Source organism: Lepisma saccharinum, chromosome 1, assembly GCF_977018435.1.
Source record: "Lepisma saccharinum chromosome 1, izLepSacc3.1, whole genome shotgun sequence".
In the NCBI taxonomy this organism is placed as follows: Eukaryota; Metazoa; Arthropoda; class Insecta; order Zygentoma; family Lepismatidae; genus Lepisma; species Lepisma saccharinum.
Genome location: NC_139229.1, coordinates 105,104,288 through 105,116,618, shown reverse-complemented (window position 1 = coordinate 105,116,618; position 12,331 = coordinate 105,104,288).

The following is a 12,331-nucleotide window of genomic DNA, read 5'->3' as shown; positions in this document are numbered from 1 at the left end:
ACAGGTACTTATATTACACTGTCCTCGCTTCACTATTTTTAAAATAACAACTATCACTTTTACCACTCTTTAACAAATATGTTTGCATTTCTGAATACTATTCATAGATTTACAGAAGTAATAAAAAATGTTCTACCATTTCCAACTCTCGCTATGAATCAAAATTAGGAAGAGTTAATGAATTCATAGCCCTTATTCCAATTTGGTAGGACAAAGCGCTTGCTATTACATGTATCAAACCAACACAAAAACATCATTGAATGTGACTGATTATACTGTTTTTTGGAGTAGATGAAAAAATATACTTTCTGCAAATAAAGAATTAAAATATTGTAAGGTCCTTTGGGGTATAACGCCACATTAAGGTTCTGTCAATTGTATCTCTACTGGTGAAAGTTCTTTTTCATAAACAAGCGCAGGGTAAGATAGAGTAGCTCATGTATGTACATACAGAAAAGCAAATGGGTAGCTGAAATCCAAAAACAAATGTTGTGGGGAACTTTAAAGAAAACGTTGCAAACTGGAATTATTAGCCAACTACATGGGTAATAACCAGAGGGGGCCACTCCGCGACTTGCACGTTATTGGCTAGAGCTTGTGACGTCACCAAGAGGACACGAGCGGAAGAAAGCTATGCGTAGAATGTAGCAGATGGCACATGAAACGCTGTGTTTTCATGCATCTTTTGATATTATACACCATAGCTGTTAATTTAATTTCACAACAAGAGATCAAATACGCGATAGAAGAATACACTTATTCCGAAACAATGGTTTATTTTTCAGACATAATTGCGTGATATCTTGTCCCTGTAGGCTGTAGTCCACTGCCGGCTTTTCTTTCCTGCTAACCTATTGCATTTATTATAAGTGTCTAATTCTAAGTAAAGTTCTTGTCCGGGCATATTCTGATATGATTTTTTTACTGAATGTCCTGCAATTTCCCTTTAATAATTTTACACTACTTTTAAGATTCTCCAGTTGATCGCGACGATGAGGCTATTTCTTTTGTTGTTATTTAGCGTCTTCTTCCACTTTTGGCTAATCGCGACGAACAGGATGAGTGATGATTAGTTTAAATTGATGAAGGGACACTCGCAGTAGGCACGTATCCAAGGGGGAGCTTAGGGGGCTCGAGCCCCCCCCCCGAAAGTTTGCGGTTTACAATAGTTAAAATGAGGTTTTTGGTTTATTGTGGTGGGAAATAAAATAATGTGACGATAATTTAAGGAGAGAAATAATTATCGAGTCAAGCACGTATCCAAGGTGGGAATCAGGGGGCTCCAGAACCCCCTTCAGGAAATTACGCTACATAAAATTAGGTTCATGGCTTCTTGAATAATGTGATGATAATTTGAGAGAAATAATTATCGAGGTAAGACACAGAATGTTCTATAACCCTGTTATTGTTAATAGCGCGTATCCAAGGTGGGATCAGGGGGCTGGAGTCCCCCTTAATTTTTTTCAGTTTACACTACATAAAATTAGGTTTTTGTTTTCTTGAATAGTGTGCCAATAATATAAGGAGAGAAATACTTACCAAGGAAACACGGAGAATGTTCTATAACCCTGTTGTTGATAATATTGCACTAAAACTTTTCTTGCGCTTTCGGTGTTGTCGCAGCACTATGTAAAGACTTGTCAGCCATTGAAAGCTGCAAACGTAGCGCCACACGTAGGGCTATTCATTGTAATTTTTTAATCTGTGGAAAGTGCGAGAGGGAACGTTCTTTAATAAGAGAAGGAGTCGAACTACTGGCAACATTAACGAATCGTTTTATCTGCAGAAAGTTCTAGAATATAATGAGGTTAAAATACGCGGCTTCAATTTCCAAGTTGATCTGTACAACAGAATCGGTTAATGAGAATTCAAAGGTAAGTGTGACAGTTCATATGTTGATTAGTGATCAGTCAGTGTCCATTGGTGGCTTTATAAGATCTAGTGATTCGAAGATGAAAAGGACCAAATACCGTAAAGTAACGAAGTCTACTACTAGTTCCAGTTGGGGTCCTAAGCTGAAGACATTAACGACAGCGGAATTTCCGGAGCCTCAGTGTAGTGCTAGTTTGGGTCGAGGGCCGAAGGGATCAACAACAATCCAACAATCAACAACCAACAATCTGTGTATTACTCTGTACTGTTTGTGATCCACATGGATTTGTGATCATCCCTTCATCCATTTCATCTACTCACCATTCATTTTCATCTTTGCGATTAGCCAAGGGGTAAATTATACTTGAAATAAAACAAAAGCAATACAAATACAAAATAAAAATAATGGAACGATTATGCTGTTACGTTTTCCTGTATTTTAGGCACGTCGCATTTATCAGCCAACAGTCAGAAATTGCTTTTCGGTCGAATGATACTTCTATGAATGGGAGGTAAATGCAAGCTGAGAATTATAATTTGGTCTCTTATTCACCTGAGTTGAGGATCTAAATTTTTAGATTTTATTTGTAACAATATTTACTACTGCGAGGAAATAAAAAGAAACTTACGGCTTATTTCGGCACTGGCTTCCTATTCTATAATAGTTACATTTGTTGTAAGAACATAATACATTAATTTACTTTCTATAAATATTACATTATCCATCGCTTTTCCTAATTAAATCTCATACCATATCCAACACACACATAAAATGGGTTTTACTAATAATACAGTGCGCAAGTAGAAAGTAAGTCTTGTGAAGCAACACAAATATTGCTTCCCCGATGGCCTAGTGGTAGCACCGTCGCCTTGTAGTCAAGGGGTCCCGGGTTCGATACCCGGTGTAGGCACATAGTGGTTCGGATCCAACTTTAAACTGTAGGTCCAGTCCCAATTAGCCTTTCTGTGCAAAAAGCGGACTTGAAACGCCAATTCAATGAAGCAACACAAATATGAAATATTAAATCTACTTTTTTTTATTTGGTTTATTTTACTTCACTTTTCTGTCACTTTTGGCTAATTGCGAAGATGGGGATGAGTCATGATGATCAAATTGATGAATGGGCACTCACAAACATCCATACCCAGGCCGGGATTCGAACCTGGGATCCTTGGCGCCGTAGCGCGATGTGCTAACCACTCTGCCACGGATGTCGGCTATTAGATCTACATGGAAAGAGTTTGTGCAGTATGTTTGAGTTGAGTCAAACAAATTTCATAATGTTCATTCTCGCGGCATGTATTCAAATGTGTACTAATACAGGGATAAGGCCTACCTACCGACTGCCGACCTCACTTCCACCTGCCGAGGCGGGAGATCATCCAACCTGTTACGAGGTGGCGTGTGGTCAGCACGACGACCCCCCAGTCATTTTTGTAAGTTTCCATGACCGCATTACGGTACTCACGTTGCTGAGAAAATCCCCCTCGAGACCAACCACCCTGGGAACAGAATCCTCGTCTTCGGCGTGACAGTCAGATTATTTACCGACTGAACCAACGAGGCTTTTTAAAGCACATATAAAATAAATTAAAGCCAGCAAAATAGTATTATATTTGTACGATATCTTTAAATTATATAATAGACGTGTATACAACACATTATATTGATAATACAAAAATCATTGATCAATTTTTCCTTGCTTTGATAAGTATGCTTTATATTGAATAGCTTCTTTGGGCATTATTTACATGACAGCTGTTCTCATTGATTGACGAGAAGATTGAAAGGCTGTGCAGGGGAGAAACGTCTGTCCTGTAAGTCGTACATTATATTTTCAGCACAATTTCTCAACAAACGGACATAAAGTAAAGTAACACAGTGCAATTGTTAATTAGTGTTGGCTACCTACGAGATGTTCAAAGTATTATTTTCGCGGGCGATGTTTCAACTTCAAAGCTAATAAATCTTATCTTACACTCAATATTCAATGAAGCAATGAGTTCGGATTGTGTAAAGGTTTTTGAAAGTTGCATACGTGATGATATGGAAGGCGAAACCACGATTTTTTGTCTGGAGGGGGCAAGTGCCAGGATGAACGTACCAATAATAATAATAGTAATAATAATAACATTAATAATGGCACTATTATTACTAGTGGTAGTAGTAGTAGTATCAAAGACGTTATTATTCTCATAAATTACGCCAAAGGGAGGTAGATGTCTGTGCTAAAGCATTAATTTGGAACAAACGATTTGAAATAGTTTTTCAATACCAGAAATTTTACATTAGCTAATAATTGAAAACAAGCACACAAACTGTATTTTTGAATGGCAGAAAATGAATGTTAAATGCATGCCGAAGATATTTTTTTGTACATATAACATGTATAACTTTCATATGTTTTACACATATGCAACATGGAGCGACATAAAATAAGAAAATACATACCTATGCAAGATGCTAACACTAAATTATGTACGTATTCAAAGTTTATTCATTACATATATACAAAACATATTATTTAAATACATCACATTACAGAAAACAATTATATTGCGAGCGAAGCGGGAAAGAAAATGATTAGATCCAATTTTTGCAATTTAAAACAATATTGATTTAATCGAGAACAAATAATATCACATGGCAACAAGGCATTCTCTCTTTCACAACTTTTTTTTTAAAAATTTAGATTATTTGGCTCCCATGGCCGACTCTTGCCGCCCCCTAGCTACGGCTCTGAACTTGACGTGACTGAGAAAAGCAGGCACTGCAAGCGAAGCGAGCAAGAAAATTTTACGAAATGTATTTTTATTTGTATAAAATTTGAAATATAAGGGGGCAATTGCTCCTCTGCGCCCCCAGCAGGTGCCTTTGGCCATCAATGTTTGCCCCTCCTAGATTTAACTTCCGTCGAAGGTTGGGGGGCAATGCCCCTGCCCCCCCTTGTGATTGCACCACTGAGTAAGTCCGAAATTTGGAGGAACAAATTGAATCAATCCTGCTACAGCAACTTGTTTTTTGGGAAGCGATGATAACTTTATTCTAGGCGATTTTCTTCTATTATTATTGCACGTGGCAAGAGCACAAACAGGGTGATTTGTTCTCATTCTACCGGCATTTCAAGAAAAGGTGTGTATAAGTAAATAATCGACCCATTTATCTCAAACTTCCGTGTACGCTAACGAAGTAAGTTCCATTCTGTCCTCTTAATGACGTCATAGCGCGCAAAGAATCATGGGAAAAAATCTCGAAACCTCGGGAATGGCATACCTTATAAAGGTACCTTGGGTAATAACACCGCCAGGTGAGGGGTAATAACGCCAAGTTCTTAAATTGATAATGAATTAAGGAAAGTATAATTACACACACCAATATTAAATTCTTATAAATAGTATTATAGTTGGGATTCATTTCGGACAAATGCCAATTATTTGTATAGGTTACAAATTATGATTTTTCGAGGAAACCTTGTGAATAAAATACAAAGCATTCATTTCAAGAGATCGTTAGTATAATATTATTGGATAATAAAAATTGCGGTCTTGTACGTTAGAAATCAAGAGCAATGAGGAGCACAAATTTGCCTTTGTCCTTTTTTGTTCATTCAATACAGATTTCATGAATACAAGCATTGCACATTACACACTTTCTCATATCGAAAACTTTGTTCTCACAGCAAATTAAACAGTGCCATGATTCGACAGCTTCCGTGGACGATGATTATTCGTTTTCACTATGAACTATTTTTCTTCTCTGTTGGTTTTGAGCAGTTTCCTGTAGAAGTTGATGAATATGAACTACCAATCCCATAGAAATTCATTTTGGGGAAGATATCTGACGTTAGAATTATGGAAAGACTATCTATAGCTTCAAGCACCACTTCGGGCATGCAGTACGTACATTTTGTTTTATGTAGGTATTTGGCATCTAAAATGTCAAAACAATACTGATCTCAGGCCCCCAATTCATAAATTGAAAGCAACAAAACTTGGCGTTATTATCCCGGCTCACTTATTACACATTCTATGTTAAATTACGAGTTCGTTCTTGAACATATTCACTATCACTTAATACATAACGATAATACATTAAATATACTAGTAATATATGTGCAGTATAACTGACAGACATTTAAATTACAGTTTCACATACAACTGACCTACCTTGGATATTTTACAACTCACCGGAAATTAACCGTCTTCTGCACAACATAGTTAAATATTAGGGCCACAGAGAATATTCCAGAGTGGTTTCTTGCTTTCATAACTACAGAAGCTTCAATCAAGGTACTGCATAGGTCATCTCTCGGATTTCTTCCCACTTAACGCTTTTTATGAGCACTTGGCGTTCAGTGTTTGGAAGTAACTAGTTACAAGTAACAGTTACTTTTTATGAGAAAATGTAACTGTAACTAGTTACTTTTAAAAGTGAGTAACTGCAACTGTAACTAAGTTACTTTTTTACGATAGAAGTAACGTTTTAACAGTTACTTTCACAGTAACTTTGCGACACTTAAATTGCTATGTAAGTGTCATAAATTATTGGCGATTTAGGACTCAAAGTGAGCCGGAATTTAGTTTCTGCTGTGATATAAAAGCCCATCCTATGATACATTAATTCTTACAAACAATAGATAAAGAGGAAAAGAGAAAGTTGTACTAAATTTGTCTCCTGGCGGTGGTCAGTCGGTAGGCTCCAGCCAGGTGCCAGGAATTTCAAGGTTTATTGCACGTTTCATCTTTCGTCTGGTAGACCTGAATTCCAAAGCGATATACAGGGTCATCCGTTTGGGATGTCAGAAAAGTATAACGCTGTAGCTTTTATGTTAATGTATATGTATCGATGCAATTTGCGGTAATGTACATGGCAAAGATGGGAGTTTGCAACAATGACTTCCGCAAGACAACGCAGCAGTAGTTCATAGTGCAATCAGCAGATGGCATGTATACGCTGGTCTAGTGAACGTCACTTCCGGCGCTGTTGGCATAGCAACGGTATACCTGGCAATATACAACGCGCTGTCCGTACTTCCCCCATGCAGTTAGCATTGGAAACGGACCGCAAGGGATACCTTTTGTTCTTAGTGACAGGGTTTTTCAACGAAAATGGTAATATGTATCTTACACCATTGTAAAGATTAGATTCAGAAGAATACATACATAAAATACAGGTTGCTTACAGGTGACAAGTTAAAGAAAAAATGGAAGAACAAAAGCAGGCACTTTCCATGAAAGTGACCGGCAACTTACGATTTCTTCGGTTTCCGCTACACAGGCTTGTTGACGGGTAAATGAACGTAAGTCACATTGTTTTTATGCATGTGGTCAGATAAGTCTTATTGCTATGCGTATGATTACAATCATTGTGCACATTAGGCATATTTCGTGCCTTTGCACTAATGGGTATTCAAAAACTACAATGCATTTTCTCGATCGGAAGAATACATATGTGTAGTACATAGTCATAGACGTCGAAAGAAATTCTTGTAGGGCTAGTCAGGCCATTGACATATTTTAATAGTAGTAGTAATATTGGGAGTATCTAAAGTGATTTCAGTCAATAGCCGGAACAGCAAACACAAATGAATAGGGATGAGTACTGCTACTACAAATATCAACAACAACAATAATAAATGCATATGAAGATAACAATGGTTTATTATTATTTTTGATTGGTTGATTAGATGTTTTAAGTCCAGTTTATGTACAGTAAGGCTAATCGGGACTGGACCAACAGTTTAAATTGTAATCCGAACCACTATGTGCCTCCACCGTATTATAATTATTATGATTGCATCCAAAGTATAAATCTGCAAACGCAAGGTGTATCAAGTCTGTTATTTCAGGAAATTAGGTTCGCATTTACATCTTAAACGAATGGCACTTTCCAAAATATATTATGTTCTTGAATTTCCAGAAATTCTGAATAATCGTAACTCGTAAATAAGCGATTTACAACCGAAAATATTTACTCCAATTTATAGATTATGAGGAATTGAGATAATACGAAAGAAATATCTCCCCTAGAAGCTTATCTTCCCGCTTCTTGGAAATTCACCCCTTTTTCGAGTTATGCATATCGCTGTTTGCATTAAGGACTATTGAACGAAAGATTGAACATGTGATAAATGCAGTGGCGTAAATAACACCCCCAATGATAAACTAAGAAAGATCGATAGTTCACTTTCGGCGTTAAAATATATTTTCAACCGAACATATTATATTTTATGCCCCTAACTGCAAACAGAAAATGTTAATCACAAGTAGAAAGTGGATTACCAGATTAGAAAACAAAACTTCATTAGCTGAATGATTTACGTAGAAGAAGGGTAGACGACAGGCAAGAGAACACACTGTCAACGCTAATTTTCACCCTACTTACAATTTTTACCAAATGGAAAATAGAAGTTTAAAAAAATCTTCCTCGACGAAATGATTTTCCAAGCTAAAATTCATCAAAAATTACTTGAGAAGCACAATGTCAGGAGTGAGAACGATCGAGCTCGAAAACTAGCAAAATAATTAGCTTCCATGAAAAAATGCAGAGGACTGCTAATGATCATTTGACAATATCGTAATTTTTGTAATAACAGTCTGTTTTCATATATAATTATCATATATATTTTTTTACAGTTTCTCTGTTGTCTTAACCTTTCGTATCAGTTTTTACATTGATTCAAATTACATGTATGCATTTTCATGTTTTTATATACCTAATATGAATGTGAGCGTGAATTAATATTTTAGAAAATAAATATATTTGTATATGTTTAAACGAGTATGGGCGCACAACTGAAAGTTGCGGGGGGGGGGGGGGGGCGCAGAGCATGTTAGTTACGCTACTGGATAAATGCCTGGCGCCTGGAGTCTACTGACCGACCTGAAGGTGTTTTCAGCTTGGCAGCCCATTATTAATTACAACAGATTGTTTTCATTCTAATTTTTTTGCATAAAAGAACATGATAAAGTGATAAGTTGGAATAATAACAAGATAATGATGGACAGAGGAAACGGCACATGTTGTGTTCAACCCTTTTGTCCTCGTAAAAGGCTCGTAACAAAGGAATAGAGGATACATTGATTATGTAAAATATTTAATCTGGTTCACGTAAATATAAAGAAAGCAGTGGCGGCGATTGGGTTCCAAAACCGGGGAGGGGGAGCAAGGTGTCAAAACTGGGAGGCAAAGACAGTATATTTCCCTTTGTAGATAAGATTTAACATAGTGCGGGGGCAAAAGTGGGCGAAAAAGTGGGTGAATTGCCCCCTCGTCCCCCTAATTGCCGCCACTGAAAGAAAGATAATAAACATCTCTTCGCACATACACAAAGCTATTGCAAAATTTTCGAAGAAGTGCTATATAGTCACAACACGTGCGACATCATCTAAGTAGCACTTTCCTTAACATCATATTCTTTCCTTCATGCTTGCTTGCACCCTTCCTTCGACGACGCCTTCTTATTTTATGCATCTGAAACTACGAAAGTGGTTCTCCTTACATGCTAACCCTCCCTCCTTCATTGTTTTCGGCTCATCTTTCCAAAACCTCAGCAACGCTCTATGGCCAACGCCATGTTACCGACCTTAGCAACAACCGTAGCAACCTGTTGTTTATTGCCAATATGGCCGCACCCATGCGCGGGACCAGCAGACGACTTGACCAGCGTATAGAGGCGGTACGCGCGCGCTCAGTGTTCAGTGTTGATACAGAGTGGAGTGAAGATGGTCGTTACACCACAACAACGCGCTCAGTGGACATGTTGAGTGCTAATGTGCTGTGACATAAACTCCCGACTCTCCTACACATGTCTGTACCGTTTACAACCAATAAATGTTCATAGTTTCTAGTTAATAGCGTTTTACTTTTCTGACATCCCAAACGGATGACCCTGTACACACCTCGGAAGAGGGGTGGATTTCCCAGAAGCGGGAAAATAAGCCTCTAGGAGGAGAATTCCTTCCTATTGCTGACAGTTTGCAATTGTCAGCTGTGTGCTGTGAAGTGTGTCTGGTTTCTGTAGTTTGTTCCTCTGTGACCTTATAACTTCCCCCTTCTGTAAGCAGCATCCGATAGTTTCTTTCTTTGCTATATTAAGCTGAAAAAGGACGTACTCGTACTTCATTCAATATTTCAGTGTTTTTACGAAAGAATTCAGCGACAATGGTAGTATGAAGGAAACTGAAGAAGACGAGAGCTAGCAAATGCGCATATGAATGGAAAACAATGTGATTGTTTCCACGTGATTTCATTTATCTCAGTTCCTGATAAGTAAAAATATTTCCGGTTAGAATTCGCTTATTTATGATTATTTAGCATTTCTGGACATTTTGAAAAAAGTAATATATTTTGGTAAGTGCTATTCGTTTAAGATTTAAATGAGAACCCATTTTCTTGAAATAACATATACGACAGATCTCACCATTATTATTGACACAACAGTGAATTACAACACTCAAGTGGCAAACAAAAGAATCAGGAAGACCCTAACGATCATTCTCGCTTGTTTATGTAATCGTTATGTGAGTTTACAATGCCATTACACCTTCATTGATAACGCACAATTATAGGCTACTACATTATAATTTTTATCATTTTCTGGTTCATAAACACTTGCAATTGTACAAAAATTTATTTCTCTATGACACGCCCTTCATGCGAAACAGAGCTCCCTTCTTTTCTGTAGAATATATTCTACGTGAGTGATATCTCTCTCTCTCTCTCTCTCTCTCTCTCTCTCTCTCTCTCTCTCTCTATATATATTATATATATATATATATATATATATATATATATATATATATATATATATATATATATATATATACAGTTTCTAGAATTCCCCCCACTCCAATGGACATTCCTTAAGAACAACAATGATAATAAATACAAATGTTTAAGTCGCAGTAACTCAGGTCAACATCCGTGGCGGAGTGTTTGGCACAACGTACTATATGTCAGGGGTCCCGAATTCTAGTTCGTTTCGGATATGGATGTTTGTGTTTGTTCCAATGAGAAAACAGAAAATTGACATACGTGAAAACTGAGAAAATGTGAATAACGGGAGATACTACAGCATAGGGGAATTCCTTTTAAAAAAGGTAGTTTGGGTGCCTGACTACCATGTTAGAGACCCCGGGTTCAATCCTAGGTGGGGGGAGAACCGAGATTTTTTCCAACTGTTGAAGCGGCTCCAGCGCCCACCCAGCGTCGTATAAGGTGGGTATCTGGAGGAAAACTCTGGGGGGTAAAGGATGCCAAGAACGTGATGCTCATCACATCACCACCACCTTCGGCCATGATCAACAAAGTGTGGAGCTCTAACTCCACACCCCCTATACGCCTTCATGGCGTCGCGCAAAGCACAGGAGAGCACTTTATTCTGTAATAAATGTAAATATACGAAGACTTATATTATGTACCAGTAACTTAATTAAAATACATGTTAGTCTTCACAAAATATTTTATTACAATTAATGATCGATTTGTGTAATTTGGTTGCAAGAAAATTTTCAGCAGAAAGTAAACGTAAAAGTAACTTACAGTTACTTTTGAAGTACATGTAACTGTAACTGAGTTACTTTTTAAAATGAGTAACTGTAACTGTTACTTTTTTAAGCAAGTAACTGTAACTGTAACTAGTTACCTTTTTGAAAGTAACTTTCCGAACACTGTTGGCGTTCTTACCCAGTATGGCGTTATTACCCCCAAGGGAGCTTATATTATTTTTTAATTGTATCAACATGTGATATCGATTTCAGATAAGGTGTATTGAAATTTTCTTTAACTTTATGTGTACAAATTGCATCTAAAGTGTAGCTATAAATCACATTTACTGTGATTCTCTGCCCCTCAACAACATTATTCATTGTTAATGTTGTATTCTGTTTCCTTTACAGTGTCGTTTGGTGGTATTGCTGGTTTGTTTTTTGGTGGAAGTATTATTTCAGTTGTCGAATTGGTGTATTTCTTCGTTATCCGACCAATATTTAACATTGGGAGAGAAAAAGCTATTGCTTTCTATGTTGCGTGTAGTAGAAATGAGATGAGGTTTTGCAAGAAACAACGTAGGACCAAAGTAATCCACCTAACTACAGAACAGAATTCTTCTCCATTAAGGAGAATGAGGAATCACAAACGCACTGCTAGTTGCAAATGTTTATTTGGATCGTGCTTTGCTTGTTTACAAAGCAAAGGAAAAAACAAAGACTTTCAAGGCCAGAAGGTAATAATTTATTAGGATTTCTCAGTATTTCTATCTCTGTGTGAATCAGTTGCGTGTGCGTATCTATTTGCACGCTGTGTGTGTTCGATTTAATCTGAATCAGTTGCGTGTGCGTACCTATTTGCACGCTGTGTGTGTTCGATTTAATCTACTCTAAATCTAAAGAGAAAAGTTCCATTTTTATTATAAAAAAGACACAGAGGCCTCTTTTTAATATCAGTTCAGCTTGTTGT